Source organism: Eurosta solidaginis, chromosome 1 (assembly GCF_040869045.1).
Source record: "Eurosta solidaginis isolate ZX-2024a chromosome 1, ASM4086904v1, whole genome shotgun sequence".
NCBI classification, from domain to species: Eukaryota; Metazoa; Arthropoda; class Insecta; order Diptera; family Tephritidae; genus Eurosta; species Eurosta solidaginis.
The window spans coordinates 300691012-300713147 of NC_090319.1; the positions used below are offsets into that span (position 1 = coordinate 300691012).

General features: G+C 37.9%; 1 protein-coding gene across 4 annotated transcripts in view; it reads left to right on the forward strand.

Moving 5' to 3' along the window:
* The window catches only part of wts (serine/threonine-protein kinase warts), an 86069-nt gene that overhangs the window by 1739 nt on the left and 62194 nt on the right, over positions 1 to 22136 (forward strand). The window contains exon 1 of one of the 4 annotated variants that reach the window (XM_067761255.1): positions 16983 to 17073. The exons of 2 other annotated variants lie outside the window; for them this stretch is intronic. The gene's annotated coding sequence lies outside the window, so the exon portion shown is untranslated. Of the gene's footprint in view, positions 1 to 16982; positions 17074 to 17099; positions 17288 to 22136 lie in introns of those variants that run through there. One more of the 4 variants, XM_067761254.1, reaches the window with a different exon arrangement.

Below are 22136 nucleotides of genomic sequence, written 5' to 3' on the forward strand. Positions count from 1 at the left end.
AGATCCGGTACGTTCCGTTACCAAGCCCGACGGTTTGTTATGACCACATGCGACCTTCTAGGCCATACCGCCCTCCCACCCTCTAGATCCATGAGGAGTTCGTGGTCCCCAGAGCCTCGGTTGTTAATGTAACAGGATTCGCCACGGATAGGTGAGGTTGACATAGAGGTTTGGAGAAGCTATATATTGCGCTGGCAACCTGAAAGGGTTGCGCTACACAACCCCTTGAATCTGTTTGGTATTTTAGTCACCTCTTACGACAGGCATACCTACCGCGGGTATATTCTAACCCCCTAACCCGCTGGAAGATTTCTCGGTTTCCTCTATATATATGTACATAGCTCTTATTAAGGCAATCTCCTGTCGAGAGTTTACAAAAGACTCGTCCGTTTGTCACGCTAGTATATATGCTGATCGGAATCACATGGCATTCCAACAGCATATTCAATAGAAATAAGTGATATAATAATGAATTGTACTTATTAGTTTAAGTTTTAGGCCTAAACAGCCGTAATAATAAATAAATTAAATTAAATTAAAAAATTTAACGACTTCGTTTGGCTGAGGCTGAAAGCCCCAAAGAATATTACTGGATTAAAGGGCTGGTGGATCTCATAATAGTTTATCCAAGAAGCTCCCTTATTTGGCTGGAAGGCTTCTCTGCATCGAACATTTATTTGCTTTGGTGTTTTAAACCGATTTGCTTGAACTCGTGGTGATTATATACGTTTACAACTTTTCAGAGGGTATTCAGGTTCACTAAATAGAGCTCTTGATGTTGCAATACTTCGTCCCCAAAACAGCAACAAAAAAAGGTTGCAAAGTGAATATGATGGTTTTCATTTCACACTGCCAATTTATCTTTCAGTACTTTGTTAGTCACAGCCCACTTCAAACATCATTTTTGGAGCAGAGTAGGGTGAGGGAGTTTCGGGGCAGCCTTTCTAGTGCTGGAGAGTAGCCAAAGTAAACCCCGCAAAATATTGTAAAATATCCGTAAAGCTTCCCTAAAACAAGAGAGGTTTTCGAAAAGAGACCGGTTGCTTAAAGGGATTGTTAATGGCAATACCTAAATGTATAGATTCTTCAACTCACATGTAAACCAGCGAAAACAATCCTATTGTTTACGTAAACATACTACTAAGCAGGCGAGGCTTTTTAGACCCCAAGTGGTGATTTCAAATCATGCGCCAGTTGGTTCCGAAGTAAGGCTGATATACAGCAAATAACTATTAACATCAAAATTAGTATAAAAAACTTTCGGGGAATTTTTTATCGCTGCAACGACGCAACATATCAGCCGATATGATTTTCATTGACTGGCTGCTTTTTTTTTGCAGTGGTACAACACTTGCATGTTTTCATTCTTGAGGAATAAGAGAGGTTGTCCTTTGCCGGAAATACATCCGCTACGTTCCAGTAACAAGGATCATTAAGGTATAAGTCCAACCGTCTCGGGAACGATTTAATATGACCACATTGAATATCTCTTTTACAGACAACCTCTTTGCTGCCCTCCCTATCCCGACTGATGCCCGCCAATGGGAGCGTGCTTTCCGCAAAGTCATTGAATCCGCCTCGGCACGTTTCATTCCCGCCGGGAGAATTCCCGAAATTCGGCCCCACTTCCCGGCGGAGGCCGCAAATTTAGCGAGAGAACGTGACCTTATAAGACAGCTCGACCCAGGCGACCCCCAAAAAAGGGATATAAACCAACGCATCAGATTGCTTGTGGATGAACTCAAGCGGGCGAAATGAAAGTAGCACCTAAGAGGTTGTAACCTCTCTGCCGGTGTTGGTAAACTTTGGTCCACCCTAAAGTCCTATCGAATCCGTCTAAGTACAATGACAAAGTTTCCATCGCCTTCGGCGATAAAGTGCTGTCGGATTCGAAAAAATGCGCGAGCGCTTTCTGCCGTCAATATGTAATGCATTATACGGTCGACAAAGATAGACGGAGGGCCAACAGACACGCACATAAACATAAATTCAGCGCGTCACCAATTATCATCACCGCCAGAGAGGTTGAAGATGCCATTGGTCACGCTAAACCATCCAAAGCAATGGGCCTAGATGGCATAGCCATGCCGATGCTTAAAAACCTAGGGAAAGAGGGTTTCAAATACTTAGCGCATGTCTTCAACCTGTCTCTTTCCACCTTTGTCATACCCGAAAAATGGAAAATGGCCAAGGTGGTCCCGCTACTAAAGCCTGGGAAACCAGCTAACATAGGAGAGTCGTATCGTCCGATATCTCTCCTATCGCCAGTAGCAAAGACGCTTGAAGCCATTTTGCTCCCCTACTACCAAGCAAATTTGCATGTCATCAGCATGGCTTCAGAAAACTCCATAGCACCACCACCGCGCTAAATGCCATCAGCACCCAGATAAATTGCGGTTTAAATCAAAACACCCACCATAGAACAGTACTCGTAGCGCTAGACCTATCAAAAGCTTTCGATACGGTCAACCATGGCACGTTACTGCAAGACTTGGAAGGGTCTACCCTTCCCCCATGTCTTAAAAGGTGGACCGCAAATTATCTGGGTGGTCGGCAGGCATCGGTGCAATTTAGAAACGAAACATCAAAACCAAGAAGAATTAAACAAGGGGTGCAACAGGGTGGTGTCCTATCCCCACTTTTGTTTAATTTCTACATATCTAAGCTTCCTTCACCACCAGAAGGAGTCACTATCGTTTCATACGCCGATAACTGCACAATAATGGCCACAGGCCCAGGCCCACAGATCGATGAGCTCTGCAACAGAATAAACGGCTACCTCCCTGATCTCTCCAGTTTTTTCACCTCGCGAAACCTGGCATTATAACCGACTAAATCTTCTAAAAATACTGCTCTCAGAATCGCCACGGGCTGTCTTCTTTTGTCCCCAGAACACGATCTACATAATGAGGGAGAGTACTCCCCATCAGGGAGAGAAATGAGATGCTAACCAAACAGTTCCTGTTGAATACCCAGAAACCTGGGCATCCAAACAGACATCTGATTGATAAGCCAACACCGCCTAGGGGCTTAATGAGTCCTCTCCGTAAGCATTATGAGGAAATACGGCACCTGAGAACCCAGCCGTATGAAGCAAAAAAACACAAACAGGTCCTTGGTGAACTCCGCAAACAGGCGTCGGGCCTTTATGTCAGGAATTGCCCGGTGAATCCAGTACTCAAAGAAAAGTACCCAAAACTTGTAGAAGAGGAACGCATACTCCCCAGGGAAACGCGTGTCACTCTTGCTCAACTTCGTTCTGGATACTGTAACAGGTTAAACTCTTACCTATCCAGAATCAACCCCGACATACAAAATGTATGCCCCGCTTGCGATGTGTCCCCACATGACACCAATCATCTCTTTAATTGAAATGTGGAACCAACGCCTCTAACACCCATTTCATTATGGTCCACCCCTGTTGAAACAGCAAGTTCCCTTGGACTCCCGTTAGAGGATATTGATGACAATTTGTGATCGGTCGCGGCTGTTAGGTGGGGCGAAGCACTGCTACAACAACAACAATCACATTAAAGATTCTAGGCATCTGCATTTTTGACTGTATAGACGATTTAGAAATATGAGACGGACCGTTGTCATTCTGGGGGTTTGGGATGGATAGGTGCGCCTTCATGCTGTAAAGCGTGGTCGCAAAATTCTCAAGCATAGCGCATTGAAATTCCTTATTCTCTAGTTGCTCCCCGCCAACAGGCAGGCATGGTGTGACTTGCTGAGTAGTAGAGCTGCAAAAGTATCGATGTTCGGCTTACTCGATATTTAAGAGGGATATATATCGAATTATTTTATAGTGAAAAGCGTTTACTCAATTTAAAAGCAATATCAGGTATATATCAGACATTTATGTAAGTAAAATATGTACATGTATATATATATATATATTTAATATTGTCTTCATAACTTCGAAACTATCATAAAACACATTCTGCAAAGTTGTCCGCGATGGTAGCTTATACAGCGATACGAGGGTATATACAAAGTTACAACACCCTTTGTCATCCACTATGGGAAAAGGTCGAACGTCTGCGGCGACTAAACCCTAGTAGGGTGCTGTCAAAAGCCTTTTTCCGTGATGATGGATCTTCATATGTTTTTTTTTCATATAAAAATCAATCTTATTTGGCGAGCTATGTGAATCTAAATTTGCAGTTGTATGCGATCGTTCTAGATGGTGAAACAATTTGGACGTATTACCACTAGTTTTATACCATTTTTTGCAATAGTGGCATATTGCAAAAGTATTACTGATTTTCTCAAAATGGATACATATACGAACACATGTATATATGTGTATATAATATGAAAAAAATTACGTACTTTTCACATTGAACTTTTGTAAGAATTTTTCAATATTCAGAGCCACCAACTTGTTAGGTATTCAGCTAAAATAAACACAAATCTGACATAATGTATGTAATTTTATTTATTCATGTTTTATTTGTCTTACCAAAGTTTTAGACGCTGGTAATTCTGCCTCTAGAAAAAGGAATAAGAAATGGGAATAGAGTACTCGATATTTAGAAAAAACATCGATAATGGCACCATGAACCTAGTACTCGATGTATCGATATTTATATCGATACTTTTGCAGCTCTACTGAGTAGTACATCCGCTGTTGCTTTTGTTTTTGTTGCAACCACAAGAAAACTTCTCGAAGGTTGAGATAATGTTACGAATATAGGCAGTCCTTTGTCTGAATGACTTCGTTACGGGTCTATACTAGCAAATTTTGATACTAAGGCAAATTTTGATACTAAGACGACTACCTCAGGAAATTTTTTTTAACTCTTCGAACTTTCGTGTTTATAGATTTCAGCCGCCTGTGACGACAGGCACGCCTCTCGCGGAAATAATTTAGTGTCCCAAATCCGCTGGGATACTGCTGCTCGTTGTTTAAATAATGCCTTGAGCAGATAGTTTTGCTAAACTGTAACAAACCAGGACACCCTAGCAAAGAAATGCTTGATCTAGCCTCCCCTCCAAGAAGTATACGAAAACAACTCCACAAGCACTGTGATAAGATCCGGCGCCTGCCTACGCAGCCGTTTGATCCAGACAATTATAAGAAGATCCTAAGCCTAATCCCACTGAATCGGTGAAACACTTTTGCTAAGTCGCGCTCGGTGCATTTCGTTATCAATATACGCTATCCAACCCTTGCAGAAGAAGAATGCACACTGCCAAGTGAGAGACACGAGTCCCCCCAGCGGGTAAGGGGGTAAGAATATACCCGCGGTAGGTATGCCTGTCGCAAGAGGCGACTAAAATACCAGATTCAAGGCGTGTGTAGCGCAACCCTTCAGGTTGCCAGCGCAATATATAGCTTCTCCAAACCTAATTGTCAACCTCACCTATCCGCGGCGAATCCTGTTTCATTAACAGACGAGGCTCTGGCGACCCCAAGCTCCTCATGGAACTGTACCGGAGCGTACCGGATCTGTATCCGGCAAAGGACCATCACATCGATAACACTCCGAGCAACCTTATCGCTACAACAACAACAACAACAGAGACACGAGTGGGATTCAAGGGGTTGTGTAGCGCAATATATAGCTTCTCCAACCCAATTGTCAACCTCACCTTCGAGCGGCGAATCCCGTTTCACTAACAGACGAGGCTCTGGCGACCCCAAGCTCCTCATGGAACTTGGGGGTGGGGAGGGAGGGATGGCCTGAAGGTTCAATGTGGCCGTATACATCGTTCCCGAGATGGTGGGGCCAGCACCTTAATGGTGCTGTGTTACTGGAGCGTATCGGATCTGTATCCGACAAAGGACCATCACACCGATAACACTCCCCAAAGCCTTCGGGGAGTAACCTAATCGCTACAACAACAACAACAACAGAGACACGAGTCACCCTGACCCAACTGCGTTCTAGGTACTGTAACAGGTTAAACACTTACTTGTCCAGAGCCAACCTCGACATACGTAATGTATGTCCTGCATGCGATGTGTCCCCACATGGTACCAACAATCTTTTCAATTGTAATGTGGGACCTACGCCTCTAACAATAAGTTTCCTATGGTCCACCCCTTTTGAAACTTCTAGTTTTCGTGTACTCGCTTTAGAGGACTTTGGTGACAATTTGTGCGTGGGACGAAGCACTGTTAATACAACAACAACAGTATGTCACGATAATCCGAGCTATTTCGTTGATGGTTGCGCCAGTGCGTTGGGATGCCGATCGCACGACACCCATCAAGAAGGGTTATGAAGAGTGGCATCAAACCCGGAGTAGATCGTTTTGGTATATCCAACCTCGGGATGGGATACCGCATTCAATACATATTTTTCAGTGGTTAACCATAGAATACGAATGGAAAATATGCACATTCATGCACCCGGCAAGAGTACGACGACATGATTAGGGCTCAAGAGTTAGACTAGAGGCTATTCAGCTGAATATTCCATATTTGAATACCTATCATACTATATAGATACACTCATCTTTAGATTACGTTATCGTTACGGTAATAATTAAACTTTTTTTATTTAAAAAAACGATTAAATATTGTAACTTAACTTTATTATTATTCGATATCGAATTACGATGTCTCTTATCGTAATTACAAAAATATAACTACGATTGAATATAACTAGTATTGAAATAAGTACACTCGTGAGTACAAAAATAGCATGAAAAATTATTAAAGTAAAAAACGAAAGCTATTTTCTTCTTTTGAAAAATTTTGTTTGTTTATTCATTATTTCCTTATAATAATTAACAATTTTCATAAATATTACTAAAAATAATAACAATAAGAAAATAGTTAATGGCATTAAATGTTCATTTTAAGAACAGTGGAAATGTCGTATCCTGCATTTTGTATTACAGATGTATGTATATAAAAAAGAATAAAATCATAAAAAGGAAAATGTATTTAAGTGAGCTTAATATATGTAACTATTGAATATAAAAAAAGAAAAACTGGATGTGTAAAATAAATACTTCCATATAATTAGTTATTACTATGTTTTAAAGACAGCGAGAAATTACATTATAGGTCGCAGCAGAATTTCAATATCCTCATGATTGAAACCAAGCAGCCACTTCCCTCATTTCCCTCAGGAACACAGTTTGCCTTCTCATTGTTTGTAACTCTGCAGGTAGTTTATTGAATAATTTACATGATGTGTTGTAGAAGTTACGAAAAAGTGGTGCGAAAGTTAGGTACGGTTATATGAGATGACGATTTGTTTCTTAGACCGTAGCGATTGTACATATGGCTTTGGGTATACCCGCCTCTATTAAAGAAAATTTTTAAAACTTTAAAATAATATAAGTGACGTAAGGGACGGATATTGAGATTTCTGAATTGTTCAATTGAGTGAGTTATACGACCAATGTTTCAAATTCTTCGAATAAGACACTTCTGAAGGACTAACAGGGATCTAATCTTAATGCTGTAGGCACCACCCCAACAACTGCCCCGTATTGCAATTTTGAGTGGATTAAACCATGATACACCAATGTCAGTGTTCTATTAGGGCATACTTTTTTTTAAAGTATAGAAGAACGTACGGCTGATAGCATGTTGTGACGAATATTAGCAACACTAAGGGATACTATCATCTCTAAGCCGATACTAAGCAGTCACTTGTATCTACTTAAACAAAACAATCATTATATCTACACGTATGTACATACAGCAGCGGAGAGATATTCACAAAAGTATGCAATCATCAGCAAAGTAGTTCTCACACATACACATGCATATTTCTGAGATACTCACAAAAGTATGCAATCTTCAGCGAACTAGTAAATTCTAGAAGGAGAAACGCCTAGAAATATGCAAAAGAGGAAACCGAAGAGTATAAAAGCAGCACCAGCTGAGGTATGCGCAATCAGTTTGATTTAATCACGCTATTGGTTGTGAAGTACTTTCAAGTAGTCTAATAAAGATAATTTTTTGCATTATTGAATATTGGAGTTATTTATTCAACAGTTTAGTGATTCGAACGTTAGCAGAAGATTTGGAATAAGCGGAATTTCTCGAAATTCGTTACAATATATTGTTTGACAGCAGAGATATGCGATGACCAACTTATATTTTGATCCATTATAATACCCAGATATTTAAAATTAGAAACAATTTCGATCTCGAACCATTTCTTGTCGCATCTTGCTATCTGGTCAAAAATGACAGAAGATTTCCTCTCAGTACAATTATTTGAGCACAACCAGTGACGCATGCAATCTGACGCATGAAAGATTATTTCGGATCTTGGTATTTCCTTACCACAAAGGCTAAAATACATTAACTTAGTTTTGCTGCTTACCACGAGTTTAAGGCTTGCAAACCAAGATCCTAACAAATAAACATCATAATTTATATCAGCAAAAAGGTTAATAAAAGAGTTATTAGATCCGTATGCGATGGCAAGGTCATCAGCAAAGGCTGTAAATTTACCAATAAATGGTAACGAAAATATAGAGTTTATGTAGATTAAAAACAAAACTGGTCCAAGAACCGAGCCCTGTTGTACTCCTAGTGTTATAAGCATCGATTCACTTACATTATTACCAACTCTTACTTTTTGAACTCTATTTGTGAGGTATGATTCAAACCAACTGAGGATGTTACCTCGAAAAGCAGCGGAATTAAGCTTCTTGATTAGAATATTCTGGCCCACCATATCAAATGCCTTGTGATGTCCACAAAAAGACTTGCACAACTTTTCGTATCATCAATTGCCTTATAAATAAATGAACAAAACTCTAAGACAGCATTTTCTGTAGAAAGACCGGATCTAAAACCAAATTGCATTGATCTAAAGTAATTTATTTTCTCTAGATAGGCTAATATTCTGCTTTTGACTGCCTTCTCGAACACTTTTGAGATAGAGGATAACAAAGATATAGGCCTATAATTATTTTGGTCTTTTTTATTTCCTTTTTTTGAAGAGCGGTATTACAGTGGCACATTTCAAGTCATCAGGAAAAACCCCCGAGGCTATACTTGAATTAAATAACTATTTTAAAATGTCGACAATATAAAGGGATATACTTTTTAAGATTTTATTTGATATATTATCACAACCACTTTAGCCGGAATTTTTCAATGAATTGTTTATAACAAGTATTTCAGAATCTGAAATCGGATCAAAAAAGAAGCTATTACTGGGAGGTGAGAAACCTGAGAGCATTGGGTCAGAGTGACACATGCAAGGCATTGAGTTACTCGGTGTAGCAGAGGATATTCCAACACTTACAAAAAAGTTATTGAAAACTTCAGCAACTTCCAGAGGTTCCGAGACGTCCACACAATTCAAGCTCAACACAAGTGTGTCAGGCTTAGCCTTTAACTTCCTGTTCATAATTTTATTAACAGCGTCCCATTCGTTTCTAGTGTCACCTTGCGCTGACAATAACAAATCCTGAAAATATTTGCCGCGCCTTGAACGGATGCTTTTATTATTTTTTATTAGATAAGCGACGTGCACGATTCCGAAGTTTGATGTTCGTTGGTTGGCTTTTTCAACATAATTTATTCTTTAGTTGTATGCTTTTAATTAATGAACTGTAAACCAAGGCTTACGAGATAGAGTGGATTTGTTTTTTTTGGGAAAAAAGAAAGACTAGAAAGGTTTATGTAACTCGTAAGTGTATTTATAAATAGGTTATATGCTTTCGTTACGTCATCTTCATAAAAAACATCTTCCCAGTGTTCATATTGAAGTGATTTTTTAAGAACTCTTAAATTTAATTTCTTGATAGCTGATGGCGATTCGTAATTGTCAACTCTTCCACACACATTAAGGTCCTTAAGTCATGCAGTGATCAGAGATGCCGAAAGGTTTATGCCGGTATACTCAACGTTAGCCGTATAATTAATCCTTCCATATACATGATCAATGCAGGTGCCTGAATCTGGGCGGGTAGGCTCTTCAATTATAGAAATTAAAGCATGGTTTGCCAAAAGGGCAAGGTAGTTGTCTAGTATAGCATTACGATTACGTAGATCGAGATTGAAATCTCCTAGACACAATAAATTAGTTTCTTTTTCTTCGCTTAAAAGAACAGAAAACTCATCTTGAAAAAGTGTAAAGTTATTCGAATGAAATCTATATACACATGCAAAAGTAAGCGGTATATTGCTCAATATATATCAACGATATTTTAATGACATCGGCGCTTGACAGGCTGAGACATTTTACTACACACATATTTATTATTTATAAATACTCCAACACCACCTGCAGAATAGGAATTATTCGTATTTGCATAAAAATTGTAATTATTTATGTTGTAATCATTTGTTTCATAAGAAATAAATTCTGCATGCAAATTTAAAATTTTTATTAGAATTTAGTAAACCATTTTTGTATGAAGTGATTCAAAGTATTTTAAGAGACTTTGAACTCTGAAACTTATTAAACTAAATTGCAAACTCAAAAATTTACCTAAAAAGAGGAATTTGCGAATTTTCACTAAGAGTTTTAGAAACTTCTCCAATTTTCGAATATTCTTTTATGGTTTTCTAAAATTAGTGAAAATAGAAAAAAACATGTGTTGCTGTTTTTATACTCGTAGGTGTATATAATCCGAAGCGAATGTTAGCGTCATAGCACACACCTACATACATACATACATACTTATAGACAGACATTCATAGGTACAAAGCCATGCATACATAGATACCAGTAACCATCAGCTGAATGACTATTTGGCTGGTGGAGGCTGGCCGGTGGATGGGTCTGCATACAAACGATTACAACGACCATAGCAATTGCACTAGTATGTGCGCAAAGCGTTGGTAAATGTTGAAAAATTTTTCGAATTCCATTCACATTCCAATATGTGCATTTCGGTTGCCAGTGTAGATAAAAAAACACGGAGCGCGGCGGCAATGTAAGCTGCAATAGTCAAGTCGTGTAAGACTTTGTCGTTTAAGACTTTAAAAGGCTTATGACATGAGATATTTTGCTGTAGTTATTATCAGATTTAACACTCTTTGAGTTACAGTCTATATAAAAAAACTTCGAATTTTAAATTTTTTTCTAAAATTAAGCTAAACAATAATTTGTTGAAATTTCAAAAATTTATAAAATTTGAAAAATCAGTTGTATGGGATATATATTATATATACGTTATATTACGATTTTTTCAGACTACAATGTATGCCCTGTAAGCAAACATCCTCTAAAATTTCAAGTTTATCGCTGTTAAAATGAGTAAGAATAGCGCAGAACCTCTCGTCTGAAAAATCGGCTGTATGTGCAATACGTTATACTATAAATGACCGATTTTGCCAATATTTTCAGACAACAATTTTATTTATTTATTTATAAGTCTACAAATTTAATCAGATCAGAATAAATATAGTAACGGATTTACTGTACAGATGCAAAGTGATACAAGGAGAACAAAATTGTTATTATAAAATCTGTATGTATATTGGACTGGGTCGATTTATTAACCGATATCGCGCCATCGATTTTTCGGCTCAGGAAAAAAATTCCACAACGCATACCCAAAAAAATTATTTTCGAGCCTGCGCAATTTCATTTTTGTTTTTTTTACTTTTTTTGGACTTGGGCTTTTAAGGTTTTTTTCATGACCTACTAAAAAATTTTCATTTTATAGTAAAATTTTCATGTATGTATATTTCTTAAAAAAACTGTTATCGACAACCTTTTTTTCCGGACATTTTTTGGTCGGGCAGGGTATACATATGAAAATTATTTACTCGCATGAGTGAATAATCGGACACCCATATATACTTGCTCACCAGTTATCTCAAAAACTGAGGGATTAGTTTGCGTTTCAACAGACACGCAGACGGGCATGGCTTAATCAACTCAGCTCGTAATCCTGATCATTTCGGCACACTTATTTCTCCGTTAAAAGGTATAACAATGTGTTGACAATTAACTTTGTTGCTATTTTTATGGTTTCTGATGTAAGTCCACATGCAAACACATAAATAAATATAGCTCTATGGTCGTTTGGAGATTTTTTGTAGGCACTACACGCCATCCTAAATATGTACCTATAAAATTAAGCCACTAACAGAATTATTTTATATTTTCTCCAAAGAAGTAATAAAAGCAACGCAAGGTTTTGGTCATGGCATAGCAGGGAAAAGGCTGACGTCAATTTTGAATATCCTCCTTATCTCTGCCGGAATATTTTCTCTGCGATAAAGTTTATATGCAATGTGGGTAAGCCTATGAAGTTTGTGTACAAGATACTCATCAAATAAGGGTTGTTATAAATTTTAATTTTGATATGTCATGAAGGATCCTACGATTTTTTGTCCAAACTAACACACTGAGGAAGAGGTTGAAAAACATAGTTAAAACAAGTAAAGGTGTCTAAGTTCGGGTGTAACCGAACATTATATACTCAGCGTGAGCTTCAATTGTACATTTCATTTCAGATAAATTACTTTTCTACATAACACGTGGCACCGCCCGTTTAAAAAAAATGTCTACCGATTTCCACTTACAATAAAACTTAATAAGTGAAATATCATTGATTCAAAACTATATTTTGCTGAGATATAGCTTATTATTTTCGTCTGCGACCCATTTAAAAATCTTTTATTTAAAAGTGGGCGTGGTCATTAACCGATTTCGTTAATTCTCCTTCAAAGCATTCCTTATAGTAAAGGCAACCTCTCTGCCAAATTTTGTTACGATAGGTTTAACGATTTTTGATTTATGATTAATAATATTTGTAAAATTGATTTTATCACAAGTGGGCGGTGCCGCGCCCATTTTAAACATTTTTTATCAAGAGTCTCAATATCAGTGCACATGTGAAATTTTAACACTCTAGGTGTATTATTTACTAAATTATTAGGTTTTATGTGTTTTCCAAAATTTTAAATATATAAAAAGTGGGTGTGGTTATCATCCGATTTCGCTCAGTTTCATTACCAATCTATTCTGTGTCAAGATAAGCTTGTGTACCAAATTTGGTGAAGATATCTCAATATTTACTCAAATTATCGTGTTAACGGACGGACAAACGGACGGACGGACATGGCTCAATCAAATTTTTTTCGACACTGATGATTTTCATATATGGAAGTCTATATCTATCTCGATTCCTTTATACCTGTACAACCGACCGTTATCCAATCAAATAAATTTGTGTAGGTAAACGACACTTTTGGGTGTCTAATTTTATGATTTTTTTCGATCGACTTTTTAGTAACTTTCCTCCCTCTGGGATAGATTCTGTCACCATGACACATAGTTACAGCACATGACAATGCAGCGCTAAGAAAAAGCTTAGCACGAAGACAAATTTGGCTCAAACATACATCATAGCCATAGGAAAAGTAGAACCTAAAACATTTTATGATTCTACCTTTATATATACGGGCCAACAAGTACCATATTAAAAGAGAGGTTTTTTGTTGTATTAACGATAAAGATACTCGCCGAAGCACCATTAAGGTACTAGTCCGACCATCTCGGAAACGTGTATGATATATTCATATTTGTAACTGGATTCCCCTCGCGTAGGTGAGGTTGACAATTGGGTTGCTAAATCTTTGAAGTTATAAAGCTATGTATTGCGCTTATCAACCCCTTGCATCCCAAAAGTGAGATCCTTGATCTTAATGTATTTATTAAAATTTGTCCAGACTAAAATCTCTTTGCTAAAGAAAAAAACATTTTCTTCTTTTTTAGTGTATTTATCTAAAGGTAAATATCTAGCTAAGCAGAGTGCTATAGCAGCATTCTATAGACCAGAACCCAAACGTCCAGACAACACTGGATCGAATACCCAGAGCAAGAATAGGCCAAATTGTTTATACTCCTAGCAACGAGAGTAATTAATCTAAGCAGATAAATAAAATGCTACAGTTTCTGCTGAGTGCCCGTAAACCTGGCATCTTAACAGACTTCGGATTAAAGAGGGCCCGTCTCCCAGGAACTTAAAGTAATTTCCGTAAGTCCTATGAAGAAATCTTGCACTTCAGAACTCAGCCCTTCGAAGAAAAGGAGCATGAAAAAGCCCTCAGGGACATCTAGAAAAAGGCGTCGCACTACTATGCCAGAGATTGCTCGGTGCACCCCGCTCTATAACACAAATACTCGGAACATGCAATGGATGAAATAAACCTCCACAGGAAGACGCGCGCCACTCTAGCTCAACTTCAATTTGGATACTGTAAAGGTTAAACTCTTACTTGTCGAGAATCAACCCCGACAAAGCAAACATGTGCCCCGCTCGTAACGTGTCCCCACATGACACCAAGCATCCTTTCAGTTGCAATGTGGAAGCAACGCCTCTAACACCCATATCTCTCTGGTCCAACCCTCTTGACACAGCAAATTTCCTCGGAATCCCGATAGAAGATATTGATGGCAATTAGTGAGTGGGCGCACATTTTGGTTACAACAACAACAACATATCACCTAAGTTAAATCTATCCGATACACAAATCTGTCGCTTTTGTGTGCTGGATGATGAAACGCCAGTTCACATGCTCTGCGAATGCGTCACTCAGGCAAGATAGAAAGTCTTCCATCTAGGTTGCGTGACTCTTAAGGCTCCATTACTGATACTTAGCATAGACTTGACTTGGCTTGCGAACTGTCACTTACAGTTCTGTTAAATGAACATTGCATGTTACTGATTACTCAAAACTTAACTTGACTTAGAAGTCTGTTGAATTTTGATTTTCTATGTAAGTTCTAAGTGACGTTAACATTTTGAGTTGCCATTTGTTTGTTTCCATTTCATTTTGACATTTTGTCATACAAATTGACATTTATTTAAAAATCAATTTCAACGCTGATTATGATGCCAGATTGTATGCGCCAAGTGGAGTATAATCGTGGCTAAGTTGCCAAGTTTACGCCAAGTCAAGTCAAGTCTATGCTAAGTATCAGTAATGGTACTGAAATACATTAAAAGCATTCACATACAGAAATTGGCTGAAAGGTCAAGCACAATAGATCAAAACAAATGTCGCAGTGCATCAAGCCCTTACAATCATAATTCTTAATATATAAAAATCACGTGTCACTATGTTTGTTCCCCATGGACTCCTAAACTACTGAACTGATTTTGAATTTGTTTTGCACCCCGTGTGTAGTTCGATATAACTTGAAATATAGGACAGGTTATATCTCAGTTTATAGTCGCAATATTATTTTATTGCAATTTTTTTATTTGTTTATACGTAATAATAAAATGTTACGTATACGCACCGGCACTCACATTTTCAGGTGGTGCGGATATACTTCCGTGTAATTGGTTGGTGTTTAATTAAACAACGTGCTTATCAATAAAAAATATTATAGCGAATGATATCAAATATAGCACATCACCAGGCCCGCCGTGGGCGGCGGGATTAGCCTCGGGCACGGGGTTTCTGAGGGGGCCCGCGATTTAGAGGTACTATGACATTTTTTTTAATTCAGGGGAGTCTTTAGTTGTTCCATGTGCAATTTTTAAGCCGAATTTCAAAAGCAACGAAAACCTGCATTTCGTTTTAATATTATAGTGAAGTGTGAAAAATAAAAATCTATACATATATATAAAAAGAAAGACTAAAATGTGTGTTAGTTGGTCGCCGGTGTTTGAAGAGATGCGTCGGTCGGTTTTGTTCAAACTTTCACACAAGTTGCGTAAACCTCACGCGGTGGTTACTACATAGGTTTGCTTGCGATCGACGTACAGGGTCTCGAGATATAGGCCGAAACGTGGACCCGAGTACCCCTAGAATGTGTTTATAGAATATGGATAACAAATGAAAGCTGTTGATGAGTGCTTTAGTTCAGGGTAGTTTTCATCCCCCTGGGTGACTAGGGTCTCGAGATATAGGCGGATCCAGGTACCCCTAGTATGTGTTTATAGAATATGGATAACAAATGCAAGCTGTTGATGAGTGCTTTAGTAGAGGGTAATTTTCATAACCCTGGGTGACTAGGGTCTCGAGATATAGGCCAAAACGTGTGCCCGTGCACGCCTAGACAGTGTTTACACAATATGGATATCAAATGAAAGCTGTTGATGAGTGCTTTAGTACAGGGTAGTTTTCATACCTAGTGGTGACTAGGGTCTCGAGATATGGGCCAAAACGTGGATCAGGGTAACACTAGGATGTGTTTCTACAAATTGAAGCTGTTGATGTGTGCTTTATTACAGAGTGAGTTTTACACCGCTGTGTGACTAAGGTCTCGAGATATAGGCCAAAACGTGGACCCGGATACCCCTCGAATGTGTGTGTATTATGGATATCAAATGAAAGCTGTTGCTGAGAGCTTTAAAGTAATTTTCATTGTGATATTCGATTTAGTCGCATCAACCTGGCAAAACTGATAAATATGCATTCGAAGCCGAAATAAGGACATGAATTAATAATACCCACATACCTATTTACATATGTACGTCCTATTCGATTTGCCTGAAATTTGGTATATAAATTTGCCTATATTAGTATTTACGATCCTTTTTTCCGGGAAGTTGACCAGAGACGGACTGGGACTGGGATTAGGACTAGGACTGGGACTGAGACTCAGAGTGGGACTGGGACTGAGACTCGGAATGGGACTGCAACAAAATACATTCCACCATCTGTGACTGGCAATAAGGGATCAATAAGAATGAGAAGAACTTGAGAGAAGAGAAAAGGAGACTGAGAAAGAGATAGAAGAGACGAAGATGGAGATAGATGACGCGCAAAAGACGGAGGGAGGAGTGAATAAATGGATTAGGAAAAAGTGAAGAGGGGGGAGGGCAGAGTTAGACGGAAAAAGCTTATTAAAATGTATGCAGATAGACCAAATTTAGGGCAGAACAACGTCTGTCGGGTCTTCTAGTAATTTATATAAAGGTAGTCTTATGCAATTTTTCGTAACATGTTTTTTATATATTTTTCTAAGCACTTCTACTTTCAACCACCTTCACTTCATAAAATTCTTCTTTTAATTCTTATTTTTCTTCATTTTATTCATGTGTCAACTGCATTGTTCATTGTCCGCTTAATGTCATCGGTGGTCAGTCAGACCATCGCCGTTGTTGTTGGTAGCTAGTGCAAGTTGCAATTTTATATGGCGTGTAAATAGCTAATGAATATTGCATGTAAATATTTCTCATGTGTTTATATGTATGAATGTATAAACGTGTGTTTAATCGTGAAAAAATAAATAAGCAAAAAATTAAACGAGATAATAAAATGCGATTGAAAATAAAGGCGCACAAATGAAAGCCGAAAAGAGAGATGAACTCATACTTAGCAGCTTTCAACTGGATGTGAAACTTAAAAATTTCAAAAGTATTACAAACAAAATTTGGTGTACGTGAATGGAATTAAAAAAAAAAATGGAAAATTCACAAAATCTCGTCGTACCCACTATGTTTTTATCAGATTTTATATTAGAAACCATAAAAGCAACTAGAAACAAGGTTTTACAACGAATACGAGACCATTGTGAATTGCCCAAATAATTTAATTGGAATAGAAAAGCAATACTAACAAGTAAGCGTGTCTAAGTTCGGGTGTAACCGAACATTATATACTCAGCGTGAGCTTCAATTGTACATTTCATTTCAGATAAATTGCTTTTCTAAATAACACGCGACACCGCCCATTTAAAAAAAAATGTCTCCCCATTTCCTATTACAATAAAACTTGAAAAGTGAAACAACATTGACACAAAACTATTTTTGACTAAAATACAGTTTATTATTCTAGTCTTCTATATAAAAGTGGACGTGGTCTTTAACGAATTTCGTTAGTTTTTTTTCGAAGCATTCCTTATAGTAAACGCAAACTTCCTGCCGAATTTTGTTATGATGGTTTTAACGATTTTTGATTTATGATAAATAATATTTGTACAATTGATTTTATCACAAGTGGGTGGTGCCACGCCCGTTTTCAAAAACTTTTTCAAATCTTTATCAAGAGTCTCAATATCAGCCCACACATCAAATTTCAACATTCTCGGTGTGTTATTTACTTAATAATCAGGCTTTTTGTGTTTTCCAAAATGCTACATATATAAAAAGTAGGCGTGGTTATCATCCGATTCCGCTCACTTTATAGCGATGGGAGATGAGTGCCAAGGAACTCATATACCAATTTTCTCAATATTTACTCAACTTGACCACAGACAGCCGGGCGAACGGACGAACAGACATGGCTAAATCAATTCCTTTTTTCATCCTGAACATTTTGATATATAAATAAATAAATAAATAAATTTAAGGTACGATAACCTCAGAAAAAGCCGAGCTTCTCCTCCCATATGCGTCGTGCTCCTTTTAATTTTTTCTACAAATTGGAGGGACGGGACTAATTCGTTTCATGCCGACTCCGAACGGCATATGCAATGCAGATGAGTTTTCACTGAGAGCTTTTCGTGGCAGAAATACACTCGGAGTGCTTGCCAATCACTGCAGAGGGGCGACCCTGCTTAGAAGAATTTTCTTCTAATTGAAAAAACGTGTTTCTAAAATTTTGATGTTGCTGTGCCCGGAGCGTGCGCCCAGGATCTTCGGTGTGTCAGATGGAGCCGGCGACCGCCGGAAGTCTATATTTATCTTGATTCGTTTATGCCGTTACAATAAATCGTTATGTTGCCAAAGTTGTCGCCTGTGTGCAAAGCTTGCTGAGTATAAAAATAACCAAAACAAAAAATATACTACAATTCCACATACACTTGTCAGCTATATTATCCTCTTTATAGTCTTAATATGAGGTGAGATTTTAAGCTAAGTCAAATGCCTAATGAGGTGCTCTTGGAGCTTTGGTCTTTCAGAACAGAAGAACTGTTATTCCGAATTTATAGAAATACTAGCTTTACCCGGCTTACGTTGTAACGCCCGAGACCGAATGAATGTTGCGTTATTTTTTCTGTTTTGTTTGTTGATAATTTAGTTTATTTTTACCGCTGATGATTTGTGCTTCGATTAAATTCGGCATTAATTTCTAATTTTCTTGGTTCCATTGCACAATTTTGGTGAGTCTAAATTCCGAAGAAGCTTGATTGGTGAGCCAATTTTCAAAGTTAATATATGCCCAGGCATTCCAGGTGGTTCTAAAGAGTTTAGAAATTCAATTGGATAATTCACAATTTGATCTTCACGAGTCGGACCCGTGCGCATCTTGCGCAACCAATATAAAAGTCTCTTATCAAATATCAACAGAAATCAGCTGTTCTGTCAATCAATTAAAAACGTATGGTAGCATCTGCCGGTAATGCAGTGCAAATATTCACAATAGTGTCATAGTACAAATAGATTGCTTTGTGTGCTCACAATCGTTTATTTTTAACAAATTATTTTAATAAAATATAGGTAAACAAAAGCACTACGACCAAAATTGCCCAAAGCTCGCTAATAGCCCGAATCCCCATCTTTACAACCAAAACTTTTTTTTATAGATTTGGATTCAAAATAAGAGCGAAAAAGGGACCCGTCCATAAAAATAGCGATTAGAAATAATATATGTGACCCGGTCTATGAAAAGGTGGCTTATGACTCAAAAAAGAAATTGCGAGAAACAGCTGTTAACAGCTGTTTTTTTTTGAGTCATAAGCCATCTTTTCATAGACCGGGTCACATATATGATCTGTAACTGTGTCGATCCATGTATAGTTCGTCACCTCACCGGGAATTTGGTTTTGAATGCGATCATTGATTTTGTTAACATGATCATTTTTGGAAGCTAAGATTGCTCGGTCGCATAGCCAAAAAAAAATCTTTATTTAAAATTCTTAATTCTAAATTTTGAAAAACCTTGGTATTGATCGAGGGAACCTACAGCCAAAATTTGGTGATGATTGATTTGTGGGAAATACGTTTGCATAGGGAACACACACACATAATTTGATTTTTATAGAAGATGTAGATAGACTGAAGCTAACAAATTTTTTTTAGCGGCGGCAGATTACTAAACGTCCAAAAGGAAAACCTCATTTATAGGGAAGGTTCCACGCCCCTTTTTCCCAATTCAACATTTTCTTGGCGGTGTTAGGGATTGACTTCATATAACTCCTTACTGAATTTCAATGTTCTGGCATGTATACCTTCAGAGTTATGCAGTACCAAAGATTCCATTTGTATGGGAGGTCCCACGCCCCTTTTGTATATCGAAATTATTTTTTTCCTAAAACCTTACTTTTGATCGAAGGAACCTATAGCCAAAATTTGGTGATGATTGAATTGCGGGAAATACGTTTCCATAGCGAACACACACCCACACACACACACACACAGAATTTGATTTTTATATATATAAATTTTTCAGTACGGTAATGTGAAAAAATGGTGCTTTCTTTCACTTCGATACGACAAAAGTATTTGGATACTCGATCTCTTAAAATATCTTTGGTAATCACAGTCTTGCGCTATCTAGGCATAGTTAGCCTTTCTGCATATCAACTTTCACACAACACTCTGGAAGTTTTCTTTTTAGTTGATTCGTTTTGTTAATTTTCGACTGGGTTGATGATTGATGTATATTGGAACGATTTACCGTTTTATTTGGAGACAAACCGATTTTGGCGTTGTGCCATCTTCAGTATGATTTTTCGGTTTGTCTCCAAATTTGACATTTAACAACACACCAAATAAGGTTTAGTAAACCGTTAGTTTAAAAACCGCAATTTGTGGTGCTGTTTTATATAAAAACCAAATTAGACTTGAGCCCAGGACGTTCAGTATGAAGAGCGCAACGCGCTACCACCACACGCTGCAGCTTGCTGTTTACATCTGCCATTACTCAATATAACGAACAGCGGGTTTTGAGAGCATAATAATTTGAAAAACTTTGATGTGCCCGACGCTGCATCAAAAATTATATGTGTTGGGCCTATAACGTTGTAGGTTTTGAGAACATAATAAGTTCAAGAACGCCTATCACTTGCTATGTGTGAGTGCGCTTTAAGTAAACAAAGAAAATATTAAATGCACGAAGAAGCGAAACGCATAAATGCCAAACTTTGTAATAATTATCAGCAACTAATTCTATTTTTATCCAATATACTTCGCTGTCTTATGGGTTGTGCACACTGAGTATCGTTATATGTGTTGCTCTGAGGCACTTTCATACGGTTCGCCCGCATTGTTACAGTGGATCAGTTGTTGGATTTGTACAGCGGCATCAATGTCGTTGTAAATATGAATATGTTGCGAGTGTTAATTTTTTTTTTAAATAGTAAAAAAATGAGGGTTTCTATTTGAATGCAAGAACTTTTTTATTGAATCACTAAGTAAATAGCGCTAGTTTAAAATTAGCATAGAACTATTCCACTAGCAGTTAGTACAGATTCTGAACTTCACCTGTCTTTGTTGACATTGTAAATTCCTATAGAGTGGCAATTATCCCACTAGTTCGTTGAATTTGGACTTCGATTCCCATATGAAACCATGCGCTCTTCCGACCATATTTTGCTAAGGTGTTGATGCTTGCTTTTACCAACTCTTCTCCTCGGAATTTACAGAACAGTCTCGTTGTTGCTGTTGTTGGTTTTGTAGCATTGCTGCGCCCCATCCAATAGGTGCAACTACTCACAAATTGCCATCAAAATCCTCTAACAGGAGTCCGAGGAAGCTTGCTGTTTCACATTGGAATTGAAAAGATGGTTGGAGTAAAGTTGGGACACTTCATGGACATACATTGGGTTTCTCGACAAATAAGAGTTTAATCTATTACAATATACTGATCGAAGTTGAGCTGGAGTGACGCGCGTCTTCCTGGGGAGGTTGCTTTATCAACTGAAAGTTTCGGGTATTTCTCTCCAAAAACGGGGCTCACCGGGCAATATCCGCCATAGTAGACCGACGACTTTTTGTGGATACCTCTGAGGACCTTTTCCTGCTCATTTTCTTCAAACGGCTGAATTCTTATGTGGCGGATTTGTTCGTAATTATGTACATGACTTCTTAAGTTCATGGGAGACGGAGCCTCTTCATGTTTGTTGGGATGCCCAGGTTTCTAGCCATTCAGTAAAAGCTGTTTGAACTGTTCGAAATCGGGAGACGTTAATATAGCTTATATGGTAATTACAAGTTTTTTAAAAACAAAGAAAAAAACTGGAAAATAGCTTCACATTTTGCGTTGTCACGAAGTCAATTATTGTTGGGGTATAAAACCGGACCTTTTCTTTGTATTGAGCTGTTTTACACAGAAAGGGGTTTCG